General features: G+C 39.7%; 2 long non-coding RNA genes across 4 annotated transcripts in view; one reads left to right on the forward strand and one right to left on the reverse strand.

The window, feature by feature from the left end:
• Nucleotides 1–131: 131 nt before the first annotated feature.
• LOC148398066 (uncharacterized) lies at nt 132–3,844 on the forward strand. The gene is made up of 4 exons (XR_015858745.1): nt 132–513; nt 953–1,350; nt 1,433–1,499; nt 1,616–3,844. It is a non-coding gene; the product is annotated as an uncharacterized LOC148398066 (long non-coding RNA).
• Nucleotides 3,845–8,657: 4,813 nt separating this feature from the next.
• LOC148398067 (uncharacterized) overlaps nt 8,658–20,164 on the reverse strand; it is a 188,663-nt gene continuing 177,156 nt past the window's right edge. For 2 of the 3 annotated variants that reach the window (XR_015858638.1, XR_015858636.1), the window contains 3 exons: nt 13,320–13,494; nt 11,476–11,584; nt 8,658–9,370 (listed from right to left, as the gene is read on the reverse strand). This is a non-coding gene — a long non-coding RNA (uncharacterized LOC148398067). The remainder of the gene's footprint in view (nt 9,371–11,475; nt 11,585–13,319; nt 13,495–20,164) is intronic. The other variant, XR_015858637.1, reaches the window with a different exon arrangement.

A 20,164-nucleotide genomic window follows, 5' to 3' on the forward strand; every position in this document is an offset into this window, starting at 1 on the left:
ATGTTTGTCCATGGGCGTATGTTTGAAAATATACCAATTAACGGCGTCACAAATGTCTGCTTATACTCCTGCACAATGGTACCAAGAATAGTAGTGTTTCTTGTTCGAGGTGGTGGCTGGGGGTGTTGATACCCGCAGGCAGTCCTCGGTTGCCCAGGAAACAGATGGCGGATGAAGGGCGCACATACAAAAGAGCACAAACCTGTAGCAGCAGCTGGGGAGCGGCTCCACTGACTTATTCATGTCGACGCAGCCTCTCGCAGCCAAGACGGTCTTTTGTTTCGGGACTTATCCACATTATCCAGTGCTCCTAACTGGGTTGTGCGCAGCTGCTCCCGGCACTCCCACTTGGGCTTGCAGCAGCTCTGCAGCTGAACACTATGTAGGAGCGACCATCTCGCTCTTTTACTGCAGGGAACAACATGGTGCCTGTTTGTCATGTTGGCTGCTTTAGTGAGACATCTAATACAATCACGCCGACGTTGTGGGAGATGTGCAACCTGCAGATGACTGGTAAGTAAAAGATCCATGCTATATGGGGGATGTATTTGTAAGCATTGGATGTCATTTATAGCATCCTACTGCGTGCGGCAGGGTCGGCTCAGTTTGTCATTTCTTAAATATATATAACAACAGCATCAATCTTTGCTGTGACAGAGAAGTCAGTGTGATTATACTGTTGTGCTTGCAGGGCATAATCATAATTGTTCCCAATATACAGTGATTTGTTTATGTTTTATCATAACAGCATTTCCCTCATGTAAGCAGCTGCATGCACATAAACTGACTCCGGGGCTTTTTTTATTGCCAAATTAAGTGACCTAAATTCAACACTAAGCTTTGCCTGCAGCTTCCTGAAAAAAGGTTGCTGCATGATGTTGAGGGGAAAATCCCAATTCAAATTCTATTTTGTATTCAAATGCTATTGCTGTTGTATGCTTATGATTTTTAGGAAGTAGTCTGCTGGGATTTACTGGATTCAACCTCAAGGACTGTTGACCTGACATCAATTCAGGCCACTGGAACCGCAGCTGGACAGGTTATGTGCTCAAGACTATATTTTCTAATTACACCCAAGAGAGGGGCTCGTTTGATATTGTGCAATATTTGTTTGTTCAAATCAATGTGAAATATTTGGTGTGGTAGCTGTATATGTAGTTTCATTAATTTATGGACTGACATCATCAAGTAGTGGCTTGAGAGGACTGCAGGTTTTTTGTAGCTGTTTGTACAGATTCGTGTTGTGTGTCCCTGTCAGTTACATGGATAGACAGCAGTTTTGATCTCACTTTGGACACATCGTGCTGAGGACATCGCTTCAATGGCTTGCCTTGGGCTGCCTCAATGACGGTAAATAATGCCTCTGCATATTTGGATTGAGAGAATTTTAATCTCCACCTCACTTATTTTACATTTACTCTGTATTTGCAAGGGTGCGATTCGTGCATATACTGTACATTGCAACAGGAGCGATGTGTTGCCATATGATGTCTATTATGGTGAGAAGTTCACAAACACAATTCATAATTTGGTCAAACTCATAACCTCACCTAATGAATACATTCTTATCGGTTTGAGAGACGTTTGACTTAGTGTCATGTATTTTCTCCTGCAGTGGGATACTGGACCACCGAGTCCCTGCTACCCTGGACGGATCGACTTCTAATGCTTTTGTGTGTCACTGAACAATGCATTTGAGTGATCAGATTTCTTCCTTTCTATCTGTTAGAAAGAGAAATAGATCCAGTTTTCAGCATGGAGGTGGTGTCATGTGACAATACTCAGTCCTTTCTCTTTCAATGACGCACATAAATCCTAAACTAGCTTTATCAACCACTTTTTTGCACATGCAAAAGCCACTGTGGGTGCCAAGACTTGTATTTTCAGCTGTGTGCAATGACATCCCCTTGTTGTCTTGGTTACCTCCCCGATTAGTTGCTCTCTTTCTCCTGGAAGAAGACATTGAAATTCACCAGAAGTCATTCAACGAATAGCTTACGTAGTTCTTGTCGATCAAAATACCTACCCAAATATTTTTTATATTTTCGCCTAAAAAAAATTCCCCACTTTCAAAATGTGTATGATAATCTTAGCCAGCTTTGTGTATTTCTTTATGTCCGACCTATCATAGATAGTGCAACGTGGCCATTTCACTTAAGCGTGAATCTGTGTGAACGCACGTCTGTATGCATGTGCAATATTTCTGTATCTTTGCGTGTCCGTGTGCATGTTTACAAGTTCTAGCTACAGAATGCACCAGACCCCCGGACAAAATATTCAGAAATAATTATTTGGCATTTTGCCCTCACTACCAATCAAACTAGAGTAATAAGCTAAATCTGAACATCTGGAGGATACTTGTGAGTAATCACAAGAATGCCGCCAAAAGACTGACTTGTGTCTGATGCCTAAACAAAAGTCAGCATATGCTAATAATAACGCCGACACATTTTTACCGAGGTCTGGATTATACTAACATTATCTCCCTAACAAGACTAATTTCTGCTAACAGTGTGATGACTACTAACCTCTCCGCTCAGTGCTATTGGCTGGCCTCACACTCAGTGACTAACCCTCTGCTTTGTGGCCGCAAACACACACAAACCCTCTCCTCTCTCTTGATCCTGCAACCCCTCTTCTACAAAAACTATTCCGGCTGATCGTGACAGAAGGACATCAAATATAAACATGAGCTGAGTGCATCAAGAAGGGTTTCAAGATTTGGGGAGGAAATGGCATGAGCCAGAAGCAGGAAAGTGGCTTATCAAACTTGGCTTGACCACAAAGTCCACAAAAATTTTGTGATGGATTGTGTCACACTTGAGGCCGAAGTCAGAGAATCACAAGTGTGTGTGACTTTGTGTGCACGGTGTGGTCAAGCTTTGCAGGTGAGTGCCTTAATTGTTGCCACCAAGGGCAACGTTACTAACTCCCTCTGATACTAACAATGGCACCGTTGCCAAGTACTAACATCTCTGCTCTGCATATCTTTTTATTCTTCTCACATTTTCTAAATCAAAATATCTCTCTGTCCTTGTTGATTAACAGACAAAAGCATGGCCTGTGTTAACAAGAATTCAGTTTGAAATCTTAATGACAACTTATCATTTGTGTATGGAACACAACAGTTTTCCACAAGTTACTAACATTCTTGGAAATATGACAAATACTAACCAGAAAGCTTCAAATAACTAACAAACTAACATACTAATTAACTAACAAAGACACTGACTAACCTTTGAGCTTGATAACTGAATCGCTCATCATGCGGACATGTAATAGAAATTGCGTCACATACTGAGCGTGCTAACAAGGTTGAACGTAACCTACTTAAGTCGGATGTGAGCGCAGATGAGTGAGTGGGTGGGCACATATGGAGGATACTTAGTCTGTCTCCCTGATTTTCCATCCTAAGGAATATTTTTAGTGCAGTAATTAAGAGCGAGAATATGATGCAAAATGTTGTCACGACTATCTCTTATGACAATGGCTCATTTATTTTGGCTGAGAATCAAAGCGGTTGGCTCTGTTCTGTACCTTAAATGCCATCCAATCATCATTCTTCAACAACTCTTACAGAAAAATATAAAAATCATGTTCTTCATGTTCTTCATGTAGTTAGAAATTCCAAGCATAGTTCTACTGTCCCTGTACATAATGCTACAAATTACAGTATGCATTAAACAAACATTTGAAGGTGACCACTGTAAATCCCCTAAAAATATTTATATGTGTACAATGATATTACCAAGCAATCATGTGGTCTGACATGATGTAAATTATGCTAATACACTTTTGGACTCAGATTAGTTGCATTACGTAATAAACAGATTTACTGCTTGTGGCATTGTGTTATATGGCTTGTGAAAAGCTCACACTTTAAGTCATGATGTACTCAGAGACAAAAGAACCATCATTTGTGAAACCATACACAAAAAAGCATACATTATGAAGGCACTCAGTGCAGTGTACAATGCAGAGCTCCATCAAGGTCTGCATACCCCAAAGGTATATCTGGAAAAGGGAATCCATTTAGTCAATCTTTTTTTCTGTACTGCTCATGAAGGTCCACCTGTGTCCATTTAGTACATTGTTTTTCTTTCGTTTTATTTACTTTTTCCTAACATATAAATTAAATTCTGTTAATAAAGAAACACTATGCACGTCAAAATACTCAAAATGAAAAATACCTGAATGAGATGGGAAACTTTTTCTTCTCTGTGCAGTTTGGGGCTCATACAGCCAAGAAGCGTAACTTTAGGTCACGCCTGAGTGATTTAAAATACTGTTTTCAATGGGCCCTGTCAGCCTCGGACCCTTGAATCATCATCACCTTTCTCCCCCTTATGGATTGGCGCTCTGCTATGTGCTCAATATAGAGTCGATTGGGTATTTTGTTTGGAGTGCAAAGTCCTGGAGCACCATTATCCTAAATGACACATTTAGTTGTGTGATTGCTGTAATCGTACTGAAGCATGATTACTGCACATGATCTCTGCTCATTCATAACAGATGATTCCATTCTAAAACAATGCAGTACACACTTGGCTGCCATGTACCAGAAGGGGGCAGCCTCAACAAATTTGAGGAGGCCTGTGGGTGCTTCTGCTAGAATAGCATATCACCATGAAGGCAAATTAAAGCATAATGGTATTTTCCTCCTCAAATGACATACTGAAAATCCCTTTCGGCATACAACAGGAGCGTATAAATCGTATCTCACTTATTTATGTATAAAAAAACAATCTCACTGAAAAGTTTCAGGTGCTTCCACGGAGGTGCTGATCCAACTCCTGATTGTTTGTCTTAGTGAAAGTCTCTCTTACAATGTGCAAGACGCTATCGTCCTGAAAACCAGTTTGCAACTCAACTGATCTAATGTCATAATATTTTCTTCCGCCATTCATTGACCCCAGCACCAGCTTTGCTTGATTTCTTCACTTTGAGCTCTACTCCCCCCACTCCTAAAATGTGAGTTGGATGCGAACCAGATGACAGAGTTTTCCACAGGTATGGGTAGCGGGGCCCGGGGTCTTCATGCGTCATCCATAATTCACGGCAGCGCTGCAAGCACAGTCCTAACACACACAATACCCCTCAAAGAATACTCGGGCTCCACTTAAAGTCTTAAATATCACACGCACTCCAGTTCAAAGGGAGGTAGTCTGGCATGAAAAGCATTAATCGACTTAATGATGTTTTCACTTAAATGGTTTAACATTTGCCAGTCTATGAAAACATACGCTATGAGTATGTGGACTAAAAAAGAGGCAAAGGGAGAACTATAGCTGTAGATGTCTCAAAATGTGAGCTAAATGTTTGCAGAAAAGTATGAGTGGCACTGTATGAGGTGCCATACATCTACAATCTATACTAACAATCTCCGCAATCAAGAAAGTAAAAAAAAAGCCAAGTAACAAAATGAAAAACAAATGGTTAACAAGCATTGTATTTTCATAATTGCCCATAGTCATATGCAATATAAAGCCAGTTCCAGATTTCAGAGATGCTGTGTGTTATTTTGGGCCCCAAATGCACAGTATAGAAGATCATGAGTTGCAGTTGAGAGTGTCACAGTTAGGGTGAGGGGTTGCCGGTCTTGAAATGTACAATGAGGTCTTTAAGAGAGGGGCAGGGGGAGTCTGAGAAAATGGCTTGCAGACTTTTTAAACATTTGAAGAGGAAGAAAATGCCTATGAAAAAAAACAGCAATGAAAAGCGCCATCTGTGTCCCAAAGCTGCTGCAGGTTCCCGAGACCAACAAATCTTCCAGAGGATGTCATGGCTCAGAGTTTGCTGAACCACAGAACCTAATATGGTTTCAGTATTTGGGAAAATTTAAAAGCACCTTTTTTTTCTGATGTTTATGCAAAATTGCTTGCATACATCTCCACTTTCTTCAAGCCCACTTATTGCCTCTAAACCTTTTCAAATTCATATTAGCCAGGATGTACTTGGTCAAACCATCTTCTCCCACACAAACCGAGCTCCGTTAACGCAAAAACTGAGCTCTGACTTCATATCACAACAGCGTCCAGAATTTGTTTCTCTCCCCTTCTTGCAGCCAACATTCAGTCCAGATAAGTGAACAGTCAAAAAAAAAAAAAAGCCAATCTGTCCTACGAGCTACTGAATGATGGACAGTAATTAAAAGTTAGCTAATAACCTCTTCACACCTGACATTTCAACAGGGAGGTCCTGGACACCATTATCTACATATAGATTAAACAGCGTAATTGGCAGGAAGATAGGGTTAGGAGGATCGCGAAAGGAAAAGAAGAAGAAGAAAAAACCGTCCTATTGCCGATCCATTAAGCAGAATATCTGAGTGACACTCTGATTTTGCTCTACTTGCTAATGCGACAGGAATTGAGCTGAACTAAAATGCTAAATGAATGAAGCCTATCTTGGTGTGGTTATTACCGGGGCAAACATCGGCCATGGAAAATAGCTTTAATTTCATAATAATTGCTAGATGGACGTGACTCGTTAGAGACACAGTGTGAGAGTGGAAAAAGAGGGAGGGGGAAGGAAGGTAGACATTTGAGGATAAAGAACAAGAAAAGGGCTTTGCATGTATTCTGTCAGTTGAGCAGACAGTGATGGAGGGCTGTGTTAGAAGACTCATGAAGATGAATTTATATGTATACATTTTTAAAGTAGTCTCCTTGTTGCATTTTAAAATGTGTGACTTCACTGGGTACAGTCTATGTACTACACATATGCTTTTGCTATGTTCATTGACAAATTAATTCCGATTTATGATTTCCATATTAAAGCATTACTAAATTATTTGGTGAGGCGCATATGGATGAACAACCCTCTGAACAACGAAGAGATAAAACCAAATGACATGATAGGAGGAGATCATTATTGAGAGGAAAAGGAAGAGCTCATGATCCAAAACATATCACATCATGTGTCAAATAGTGGAGCCAGAGTGGATGTGCATGGCCAATAATGGAACGGACTCACTGTTGTTTACTGATGTGACTGCTGGCTCCAGACTTGAGACTAACATTAACTTCCAATGATTGTAATAAAATTTAAAAAAATGACCGCTTTATTTAATCCCTGTATTATGAGTCTTTGTGAAGTCCCCACTTATGACTTTACCTTCTTTTATCAGATGTTTTAAAACGTTTCTGATCTTAATAGGTAATTATAAAGCAGACTGGCTCTTTGCCTGCTTTCTTCAGTTTTCCTTTCTACTGTTATGCACCCGTTATTCATTGACAAGACAGATTATAGGCAGGGATACATTACATCATGCTGATCAAGAAAATGTGGTGTTCATGTGTGTTGCACATAAAAAAGATGACATGCAGATATAGTGTACAAAAGAACACGTTCAAAGCATACTATATTCTCTTTCATCTAAAAAGAATCATTTCTTTTTCTCTTATGACAATGCTGAAACATACTACAATAATTCATCACAGCTGACTTTGTGACGTTTGACATCCACGCAGAAAACTTTGGGGCACATTCCCACTTATTGAGAAATATGACATGTTCACATATTTACCACTAGATGTCCCTCTTGTGTTAGTCACAATGTGGAGCTGAACTACAATATGTATGTGACCATAACTTGACTCTCCAGGCCTTAAATACATCCATCATGACCGGAAGTGTCAGTCTTTTCAAAAACAAACAACATTTCTTGACCTCTTCTTTATCTCTTTGTCCCTCTCTCTCTCTCTCTCTCCCTTGCTCTCTTTCTCCTGTTCTTCTTTCATGTTTACTTTCATTGGAAAGGATCATTTTACTGTTTGTACAAGGGGGATTGGTGCTGTTAACAGGTGTAGGGTAAGGAGATCCCTACAAGCAGCCAAGACACTGAGAGGGTCACACCCCTCCTATCCTCAAGCCTTGCATTCACGCCAGCCGTCCTCCTCTGATGGATTGCACCACCATTCATCTACATTATGTCACTGGCAATGAGCTATCACTTCAATCTGGCCCAAACCATGCACTGGGTTTGTTTCCGTTGACACTTCTTAAGCACTCACTTCTCCACCTGATTACTGTCTCTGCCTGTGGGAGTGACAAGGCCTGCTCATGACGTGTGTGTGTGTGTGTGTGTGTACTGTAAACCTGTTTTGTGTTGCTTTAGCTGTTTAAAAGGCTTCAAACAACAACCCAGATGTGCTCGTTTCAACCACTTAAGATGGAGGAAGGCAAATAGTCATACCGCTATCGTGAAATGACATTTTATGAATGGAATGTACTTCAGATTAGCTATGTATGGTACAGATCAAGAAATCTATAGACTGATTTTAATAGATTCCAGTCATCTAACGCTTCATCTTTCTGCTCCAGCTTTCTTGCAGCGTTTTGTAATCCTTCAGTTTTTCTCAAATTCTTCAAGAATTCCTATCAGCTGTTTGACAGATGTCTTATGGTCTCATTTTCTTGTTATTTTTTTCTTGAAACTGTACTTGGAATCTTCCATACTCGTCTGATTTTTGCTAAATGACTTGGCAAGTGCATTAGTTACACAAAAGCACACGTACACATTATGTCTGGTTTTACAATAGTTCTTTTGTCCTAATTGCATGGCTAAAAACAGCACTCGCACTTTTTGATGCAGGAAAAGATAAACATAACACGAGAAGGAAATGAGGGAAGAAAAAGGGAAGCGGGCGCTGATTTGTGATTTGCTGTTTAATGAGCCCATTTAACACGTTACTAGCTTGTTACTTTTCATAAACAACCTCATAACTTGTTCACATTCAGTACCCGGAGAAACAGGCTATAGGTTTCTGAAAAATCCGTTATCATGCCTCCCAGTCACACAAATTATTTAAAGATGCGAGTCAAATATGGAATTGATGAAGCATTGATTGAAATTGTGCATTACCTAACGTGGAATCTATTCCTCCAATCACTTTCAAATGCTTGAATTGCACAATAGCCATGCCTGACAGCAGGTTCAGTTTAATTATAAAAGAAATTCCTTTCCCAACATTTGCATCATTCCTTTCATGTCTAGACATTAGAAATATATATTTTTAAAGAAATTCATTTCACGGGCTAGCGTGTCATCTCCTGAGAGTGCCATTTGACTGAAGTCCCTGTGTAGCTGCTACAAAGCTTCCACATTGGTCCATATTCATGAAGGTGTAGCGATTACTGACATATTTTCTTATGGGAACAAATCACCAGTAGGTTGTGAAGAATCTGCCGTGTCGATAGCGTCTCGGGAGCTTTGTTAGATTCTGCTGATCTGAGGCCAGTCTTTGTATTGTCTGTCATCTGGGGGAAGTTCCCATGGACGGGACACATTTCAGCCCCCCTCCTTTGTGAAAGTCACTCCTGATAGTGAATGGGAGGAAGGCAGACAGTGACTGGAGGTGTTTTTTTTCTGCCAAATAAGAAATAGTAAAAGTTTAAGCAAAAAAAATTAGATGAAGATCATGGGTCAAACAGTATGATGATTTCCAAGTTACTCTCATGTCAACACATTTTTTCCATAAGAAATAATAAACCAGAATTCATTTGCTAGAGGCTCACAAAACTGCACATTTAGCGCTCATAGTAATATTTTACCATATGTTTAAAAACAGTTGCCAGGTAAACTAAATATATACCACCATATTTTTCAGCTTGCTAAAACTAGCTTGCCTAGATGGGGTAACCCTATCTGGTGCAAGTGAGCGAGTGCTAGAAGTGAATTATGGCCTTAGAACAGAATGTTAAACAAGGAATGCAACAGTGCGTTTGGCAGGAGCAGGACTGACTGGTAAGTGTCGTTTTGCAAGTGATGTTCAGCTCACAAATGTTCAAAAAGCTTTGTCAAATTGGTCATACAATCTTTGCTTGTTGGTATTTGTTCTTAACCACAAAGCTTATTTGATTTTGTGTAAGACAAATTATTCAGATACTGATAACTTTATTGTTGTCTATGTGAAGCCCTTTGACACTGCTTGTGATTTAGGGCTATACAAATAAACTTGACTTGACTTGACTTGTTGGAATAAGTGTCTGTCAGCAGGCAGCATAAGAATTTATGTTGAGTTTGTGTTTGCTTTGTCATTGTGTACTGTTTAAATAATTCTATTTAGCTTTTGCTTAGTATTCAATTAATTATTTGACTACTGAGCTGTTGCAAAAAGTTTTTGATTTGCTGACGTCTTGAATGATGATAGTTCGAATTTCAGGTTTAGTTAGTCTTTCAAGGCACTTGTTTAATGGAAATCATGTTTAGGAGAACTCAAATTTGTACACCTTTTATATGTACGTACATGCAATATTTGGGGGAAACACTAAAAGCATAGCACAATCATTTTCAGTTTTATTTACAATTTTGTGTGTGTGGGTGAGGAGGATACTACCTTGACTTAAATGGTTCGTGATCAGTGTAGGCAATTGAAATTATTTTCTGCCAATGCATCTTGACGATAGGCACGACAATGTTTCTCCTGACAATTTTGTCTTTTTACCCTTGGGAGCTTTTTTTTTTTTAGCTCATAGTCTTTCCACTGAAAGATGACATTGAACATGTGCCAGACTGCACACACACACAGAAGTGAAGGTTAGCAACAAGTCAATAAGTGAAAACAAAGCAAAACAGGGAAGGTTACGAAGGTGTTGTTTGAATGCAGATGGTTACATACACGTCTGTCTATGCGCTTTAATGTGCTTGCCTACCCGAGTCTTCTGTAGTCTAGTACAAGGTCCAGGTATTCCTCCTCTACCTCATTAGTGCAGATTTACACCGCAGCTAGGTGAAGGCAGGCAGGGTGGACCTCCCACTCCCCTCTACCATTCCCATACTCATACATACACTGCCCTGGATTCCCCCCTTTCCTCCTTTTCTTTCTCCCTTGCTCTGTCGTGCTCCTTATTTGCCTGCCGTGCGCGCACAGACAATGGGGCCCTGGAGAATACCAGCTTGTGCTGAATTATTCAAATCAGCAGTGGCAGCAAGCTAGAGAGCAAAGGAGAGGGACGAGAGGTAGAGGAGACTGAGGGTGCAGCAAAGTGAAAGAACCCAGTATGATGGGAAGAGGACGTGGAGGAAGAGAGGAACAGTCAGAGATCGAGTGAGCGAGAGAACGCCAGATAGGGAAGCGAGGCGTTGGGGGGAAAAAGTGGAGAAGGTCTTCGTCTCTGCATGCAAATCGCCTTTTGCTCCGCGTCCCCTCCCTCTCTCACTCACCCTCTCTATGAGTCACCCCCTGCCCTTCACTGCTTCATTAATACACATCTGTACCCATCCCCTCCGCCTCCCCTTCTCTCCAGGAGGAGAGAAACAGAGGGGTGGGGGTGGTGCTGGCGGGGTGGGAGGCTGGGAAGTGGATAGGTGTTCGACAGAAGCGGCGTGCACTTGGCAGGAGGAGAATGCGCCGGTAATTAGCTCGCCCCGGTACAGATAAAGAAAAAAAAATTAAAAAGGAGAAGAATAAAGAAAGAGGAGATGTGAGGGGAAGAGAATTGGGAGAAACCAGCAAAGCTCTGAAAACAAACCTGCCAGACTGAACTCCCTGGAGGCGAGACCTGGACATGGCGGTGTGCAATCCGGGAACAAAGGGAAAGTGAGGAGAGAAAGGAAAAAAAGTTGGGAGGCTGAAGAGGCCTACGGAAAAAAAGTACAAAATATAATTTGTGTTAATCACAGTCCATTAACTGCTATAAGAGAAATGTCAAAGTATATACTACCTATACATATTGCCATAACTTTTTTTGCACCAATCATTTTTAATGCCTATTTTAAAACAAGATTACACTAAAAAGGCAAGTGATGTCTTTTGAGGTCATGAAAATGTGATTTCCAACAATAATGAAATATGAAAGAGACACTCGATCGCTCAGTGGCAACGAAGGTTAATGAACTTAAGTGTGTTTGTCTTTACTAATTAACAGTGAACCACCCAATTTTACACTTTTTCCCTGTGTGCAGAGCTTCTAAACTGCATTTAAGTGGTGACAAAATGTGTGGGTGTGAGTGTCTATGTGTGAGTAAGACAACTTGACCCTTAAGTTCTTTGCTGGCCTCATTAGCAAAAGGACTTGGTTCATTAAATGATGTGAGCAAGCAGTGTAGTCGGAACACAGATCACACACTGATAGGCTCCCTGTGCCTTGCGCTGTTTTGTGATCTTTAATGTAGTTTGACTAGTCTGTCTGATTTGGACAATAAAAACAATCAAGGGTTTTTATTATTATTTTTGTTTTCAACCCATTTTTAAAGATTCTGCGAATGTATATTGAGAAAAGTGTATACATGTTGTATATCTTAACATGAATTGGTTTTAGCATTACAGGAATAAATGTAAAACTTTTGCATTAACTTTGAAAAATAGAGTCAAGACTTACTTTAACTAGTGACAATATTATTGTACTCTGCTTGTGTTGGGTATTATTCAGCAAAATAAATTTCAAGTGAAATTGATTAGAAGGTGATGAGAGACAGCTCACTGTCCTGTCATGACAACGTTCTTTATTGTTTCTGAATTTAAGTAGTGCTCCTGGTAACCTTTTTGGTTGTGTTGTAAATAAGCAAATTGTCATTGACAAAGAGGATCAAATTTTCCTCTGCCAATGTTGACAGTGTTGGTATCACATATATGTGCCCATTGTTGATTTTGATTGGTTGTGAAAGGTGACATTGGCTGACAAGGGTGAACTACTTTCAAATTAGCATACCAGTAAAAAAGTTGCATGCAAGTTTTTTTTGACTGAGGTCAGTTTTGAAATTGCAACATTAACAGCATTTGACAGCATGCCAGTATTACAGTCTCTTCTCATAAAAATGTTGCTGCTGCTTTTGTACATGCAGTAGAAGGGTGCTGTGTATAATGTGTATACTCTACACACATATTGGAGTTGGTTCAGAAAGAAAATGAAAAGAAAAGAATGAGAAAAATAAAGAAAATGGTCACCGAAATAACTTGAACCTAACAAAAGTGACAATAAATTATCGTAAAAAAACATCATCAATCGCTTTATGTTTTTTGGTCCAACACAAAAATAATAATAATGGAGAAAACACAGTATCCTTATTATTTTTTTCCTTTTACGGCAATCACTGCGATTAAATTATTTGTGACGCGCTCAATGAAAATGTCTTGACAATCTTAACATTGTGACATTCTACATACACAAACACAATAAAAATGTTTCAAACACTCCAAAACTTAAACATGACAACATACTACCTAATCTTTGTTTTCTGTTGTATTTTGGCCAAATCCAAATTTGTACAAGCTTTTGGCATTCAACTTTAGAGGACTCTTTCTAGGACTGTACACAACTTTTCATTTAATTTCCTACAAATGCATTTTGACAGTAAAATAATATGAAGCACTCACATAAGCTTACATCAATGTAGTTCACTCATCTCTGGAGAATGTTCCTTTTTATTCCTTGCACCGGGCAAACATCCAACAGCCTCATGGCAAGCAAGCTCACTTCTGATACCATATGTATCAAAGTGGCACCCACGGGATACGAAACCAGCAGACGGACTGAACAGTATGGCAGTCGCTACAAGTACACAAATGGAAGACATGAAAATCTGTGTAAAATGCAAGGTTAACTTTATAAAGAACAGTCAAAACCACATTTTACACTCATTGCACAAAATGTGACCTCTGTACTTAACCCATTACAGGAGTAAACTCAGCAAGCCATTTTAGTGGAACAGTGGGCTACAGGGTCATCCAGTACCTGTGCAAGACAGGTAAATCAAACTTCAGTCATAGGCCAAGCTGTCAAACAGAACGAATACCAGGTAGACAGCAGTGCTGTTTATTTCAACTTCAAAGTTATTCACCAATGTCAAGGCTTGTTTATATTCATTTTTACTGGAAGATCCCAGTAAATACAATTCAACTTTGTATAAATATGAGTGAATTTCCTCTCATTCATTTTGAATACTGTATCGAGCAGATTTCACACAGACAATAATGCGCTGCAGTTGTAAATGAACATATTTAGGTGGAAACGCTCTAGACATTTATGCACTCTAATATTAGAAATTAGTAAGCTCACACTCCTATGCTCCCTTCCTTGCCACCATTGATGGTGGTGGCCTCTCAAGACTTGGCTGTGGATTCATTCCACCCCATGTGTGCCAGAGAATCAGGACTGTGGAGTCCCAAGACGGTCTGGCTGTGGTTTTACATGCGCCACGCTTCTTTATAGTAGTGCAGAAGCAGCAAGCAGCCAGCCGGCCAGGCCGCCCTGTCTCCCCACATTCAGTTTGAAGTGTCAGCTCAGAGTGCTCTACTGGGAGCTAAGCTTGGCAGTGCTGGCGCCCGGGCTCAGATGGACCATTGATAGGGCCTTCTGCCCAAAAGTCCCAAGGGGGCAGGTACGATGGGTGAAAAAGACAGGTGTGTTTATGTTTGCTGTGTTGTTGCCCCCACCACAGCCACTCTCTCTGAACAGAAACGTGGACAGATGCCCCTACACTTATGATAAGAGAGCAAACCAGGAAATCCAACATACTGTATTTTACTATGCAATTGATTTCAGCTTTCACCTGACTTATCTAATGAGGATAGATGGGAAAAAAAAGCCATTTTTTTCTGCTCAATATCCAGATTTCCTCTAAACTAGACCATTCAAACAGATTGTCAGCATCCGAACGTGTGCCTTCCTTACTGCATGTATTTCTGTACACTCTGTAAAATCTGTAAATCATCCACGCAGTTTACATATGAATGTATTTGTGATTGCAAAGCAACATGACAGGTGCATTCACATACACAAATAAATACATGGTGTAATACCAGGACATTTGTGTGAAAACCTTAATTTGCACTACTTTTAGCACAGCAGTATGGATACCCTTTCAGTCCATTTTCAGGAATACCCCAACTGTCACGCCACTTCACATTACACTTGTCATTCCTCTTGTCATGCCCAAGTGCACAGCCAGATGCTCTGGAGAAGGTAGAGAGGTCTAGAGTCAAGTGCAGCTTACCTATAATCTTTTTAAACTATATATTGCTGAAAACATTTGCTGAATAATGACCACTTACAAAACATACACATCATTTTAACATTTTTTTTTCATAAAAAGGTACAATTGTACGCACTGCAATTATCTGGGCACTCTCTGCCTTCAATTTAGAAGTTTTATTTAGAATTTTAATTTTTTTTTTAAATTTGAAAACAAATCTGCGATGTCATGAAACCGTGATAAACGAACCGCGATGTAGCGAGGGATTAGTCTACAACCTGGTTAACTAGGTTTTGGTTCTTGTCCATGTTTTTGTTAACAGTGTGTTGGGCTCCCTGTCCTTCATTTTTGGGGCCCCCATGAAGTCCAGAAACATTTTGGTCTATGGATGGGTTTCCATTATGTTACTGAAGATTTAAAATTATTTTTGTTGGGGGAACTCAAGTGTCATGTAAGCACATATAGTATTGCTAAAGAAAAAAAACAACCGTTTTTGGCCTCTGGACATGGAAATCAGTTCAAACCGAATACAGCATGATATAGACAGCTTTTGTTCTGTCTCATTACTTCAGTAAATGTAATCTATAGGGCTTCAAGCGACATCCTTGGGAGTGCAGACACACCCTGGGGTGGTCTGTTCGCCCACCTGTTTGGCCAAGTTGGATTCCAAAATCCCCCCATTCCCACCTGTCAACACTGGTGGCAAAGCATGGACAATATAATATAATACATTAAATGATGATAATGCGATGGTACTGTGTCCGGGAATTCTGACAGTTTTAATGTCGCTGCTGTTACTGAGGGGTCATTTACATCTCTGAGTTCTGATTTAACTTGAAGTGGCATTTAAACAGTCATGAGTTTGATCATATCCTCCCATTCAGTAATATGAGGAAATGTGTCAATATTTATAATAGAAAATGCTCATAAAGATAGAAAAATTAAAAAATTCAAATATATGAAATTTACCATAATTTAGGAGTCCATGATTTTCTGATTACCACTTGGTGAATATTAATTTCTCAATAGGATCTTTGCAACAGACGTATGCTGAGGAAATGAATTTCTCTCAATAGCTTTGAAATTAGAACGATTAATTAATATTTTATTCAATCTATATCACAGGTACATTGTCAAATGATCCCTAATCAAACTAAAAAAAAAAGCAAATATGACTGAAAAGACTATATGCTAGGGTAATGGTTGGAGATGCATACCTGAAGGATGGTTTATTTGTGGTTTTAGAATTTCAAGTAACGTGACTCACATAGAGCTCTAGTAAACAAGCACTTTAGGAGAGTGAGTTATAAAACAAACACGAAGACAACAACAGTTGTTTTTTCCAGCGTGTCTATTTTACTTCAGCAGATCCTTTCCTGTGTACAGCATGCTGAGTCTTTGACATCACAAATCTGTACAGTATCTCAATATACAGCAAAACCTGAATGTACTGCTACGTATCTCCCCTGCAGCTTGACACATTTAATCCATGTCAAGTGTCTTTGCACGGTGCTTCATAAAACAGATCATCATATAAAAGACATCAATACGTTTTGCAAGCAGCAGCATATAAGCTGTGGCGAGACAGACAGTTTAAAAAGGAGATGCCATTGCTATGCGCGCTGAGCTTCTCCTGTACCTCTTCCTCTTTTACGGCTTGACCTTTCTCTTAATTGGCTGCTGTGTCTTTACACTTAGATTCTGTTGCTCTCCCAGCCAAGTCATTTCATTTCTTCCTGCTAAATGGTCTTCCTCTGACCCATAAATATGAAGTGCTTTAACCTTTTTTGAGTGCTCTTTTTATAGCGCTCTTCTTATTCTTTTACTATGCAGATGAGATGGGTTTTCAAATTCTACAAAGTCTGGTAGCACTCATGGCTGCCATTTATGCAATGCTTTATTTTATATTTGTTTTTAAAAACCTATTCTAGCACCATTCTTGCTGTATTTGAAACACTGACAGTAATGACGGAAAAAGCTCAGTGAATGGAATTCAATTAATAAATTTGTCACAACAGATATTGCCAAGAACAAAAGTAATTTCTCCATTCTCAAGCTTCTCCAATCACCAGAACTGAAATGCGTGTGCTCTCGGAAATATGCTCAGAAATCACTACTAGTTGACTTATTTCACCCAGTTACCTATAAAAGCCATTACACGTGCATTAATCAAGCATCTCTAAGGCTAAACAATGTTCATAATATATCTGTGAAAGTATATGTGTGTGCTTGGGGTGTAATAGACCTGATGTATTGATATGTTTATTTCAATTTATTTCAGGGCCTCATCCTGTGACTCTGACCCCAAAATCAATACCTTCATTTATGGTCCACCACCTTCAATCAATTCTGCGCCCGCCTCCATTTTGCGATGAACTGCCTCTGACTGGACACATCTAAGCAGAGCTCCACAGCTTTCTCCATTTCCACTGGTGTTTTGTCTTTTTTCCCCCCTCTAACTATTCATCTGCCTCCCTCCAACTGTGATCACCTCAATCTTGAATGGAAGCTAGATGGAGAGACATGCTGAACAATGTGTAAAGCCAGTGGCGAAAGGAGAAAAGCCCATCTTGGACAAATGCAAATTGACTCTAGTTGTGTCATAAGTGCCCCATCGATGCTGTGAATCTACATCTCTTTGTCAGTTATGGGGAAGTGTGACAGAGTATGCTGCCTCTAGGTTGCATATGTGATCTGGCTACCATGCCCAAGAGCCTGGCCATTTGGTATCATGATTTGTGCAAGTATTCAGTCCACTAGACCAAATAATTGTGCTACTCCTCAAAGTTCAGTGAAAAAAGACATGTGGGATGGATAGCCCGTCTTTGGCACTGCAGTTCGATTTAGTTTGCCACAGTAAGGTTCATTTCAGATAAATGCTGATCAGGTATGCACTTCCATCACAGAAGTGTCGACCAAGCAACAGACAGCAGGAAGTCCAGCTCTACCTTTCATGAGCATAATGAAGTATACTGCTTACTATAATGCTTGGTGGACTAGTGAAATTTGTGGACAACAATTCGATACAGCCTTCATATGCCTGTGGATGTCAGAGTGTACGAAAAAATAAGGCGGTTGTGTATGAGCACAAGAGTTAGCTTTGGCCAATCTGATCGCCACAGGTCTTAAAAACTTAATCCCAGCCAGAATACGGTACTGGCGGCTAGGAAGGAGTGTCGCGGTGCAAATGTCCAATGATGTGCGGACAAGAACGTTATTCGTCGTAAAAATTGTATAATACGACATGTTGGGATCACTTAGAAATGACATTATTTTTAAAATAAAACTGCTATTTTTTCAATAACTAACCAGGAATACATTCTATACATTGTTAATCTGGCAAATGATTATTCTACCTCCCAACGTCCGCTTTTTAATGCAATAGGTGTACGTATAAAGGCCTATTTCCAGCAAACATCCCTCCAGCTTTCTAATGGTCCATTGCGTTTGCTAATTGTGTTAGAAGGCAAATGGATGATTAGAAAACCCTTGAAAACCCTTGAAAACTCTTGTGCAATTATGTTTGTTTTCTCAGACTATGCACACTAAATTGTCTGGGTGACCCCAAACTTTTGAACGGTAAGTGATTTCAATGCAATTTGGCGGATAAATAAATAATAATTTATGTCCTGTTACAGCTCAACTTCATTTAACCATGCTTGTAAATATATACTATCTAGTCTTGTGCTGGTCTTGCTCTTCTAACATGACTCCATACTGCAAACCAAGACTTAAGCTATTTACCTCGAAAAGCATCTGGGGGGAAAAAGAGCGACACAAGGGCTATTGTGTTTCTTCAAAAACATGCATGAACTGGCAGTATTACTCAAACAGGCACCTCCACTGGATTTATTAACCAATTTCCACTACCATTGTCTTTCACTTCAATCTCAGAAGTGAGGGTGCAGAATATAGGGTTGCAATCACCCAAGTGTGCGGTGACAAAAACTCCCGCGCTTGCACCTGGAACTCAATAGATATTCATGAACATTCGCGTATTTAGAGAAGGAAATAACTTAATACCGACAGTGTCGATGGAATAATAGCCATTTCCTGCCTGACTTGCAGCCCCTCTGAAAATGAGATTGCGCCGGACGTCATTTTTCTTGTCTGCTGGGTGTTTCTCTATGGCTGCGGCTATGCGCCCTGCATTAGCAATGAGCCACAGCTTTAGATAGGTGGAAGAGGAAAGGGAGGGGTTGGTGGAGTGAGACAGAGTGTGACTTGGTGAGATAGGTGGACTTCAAGCACCAGAGCTTGAGGAAAGACAATGAGGCAGACTATCTGTTGTCTTATTTGCTGTGAATAAAAATCTAGGGTGAAAAGAAAAAAATCCACACATTGAATGTGTTCAAAAAGAAACATTAATCTAAAATGTCACATCCTAGCCTTGTTTTTTTATTGTAAAAGACAATGTGGGACAGAGGGGATGACCCATTCCAGAGATGGTACTGATTAAACCATGGAAAATATTTAATTCATAGCTTCGTCAAAATTGATTATTTTTTCCATGCAACATTGTACGCTGAGGTGAAGGGTGAAACAAAACCAAAAAGTGAGAAAAAGAAGATAAAAGAGCACCAGCAATGCAAGTCTGGCCCAACAGACAAAAGAATCCCTTCAAACAATTCCTGACCATTACTCGACCTGTCGCATTACCTCGCTGCTGATCTTATAAATTAACCATCTCACAGAGGTGCTCAATCCTGCAATCCTTGCTCCTCCACAATTAGGCTTGTGCTCTTTGTGAGCAACACTTATCTCTTTGCCTTTACCCTGGCACGCATTTATCATAATTTCTTATACATTCAAGTTAATCCATCTAAAAGGGACTGATGAGCTTTCTTTTTTTGGTATAGCTCTTTCTTTAAAATATTATATTTAAAAGGGGGGCATCAAACTCATGTTGTTCAGGGGTCACAAACAGATGTCAAATGGGCCGGACCAAAAATATCACAGGAAGATTAATATATGGAAAATAACAATGAGTATTTCTGTTATGAAAATCTTTATACTTTATAAAATCTAATGACATATCCTATTGCAAAACAAAGAATAACCAAAGGAAAAAAAACCCCGCACAATTTACAATACCATGCATCTTTACAAGGTGCTTTTACAACAGCTGTTGCCATGACAAAGCACTTTACAGAACATAAATAATAATAATAATTTGCTTCAATTTCATATACGCATCTGTTGTACATTACTATAACTGACCACCACAATTGTCATTGGTAAAATATA

This window comes from Syngnathus floridae, chromosome 5 (assembly GCF_059516105.1).
Source record: "Syngnathus floridae isolate MCC-2025c chromosome 5, RoL_Sflo_1.0, whole genome shotgun sequence".
Classification (NCBI taxonomy): domain Eukaryota; kingdom Metazoa; phylum Chordata; class Actinopteri; order Syngnathiformes; family Syngnathidae; genus Syngnathus; species Syngnathus floridae.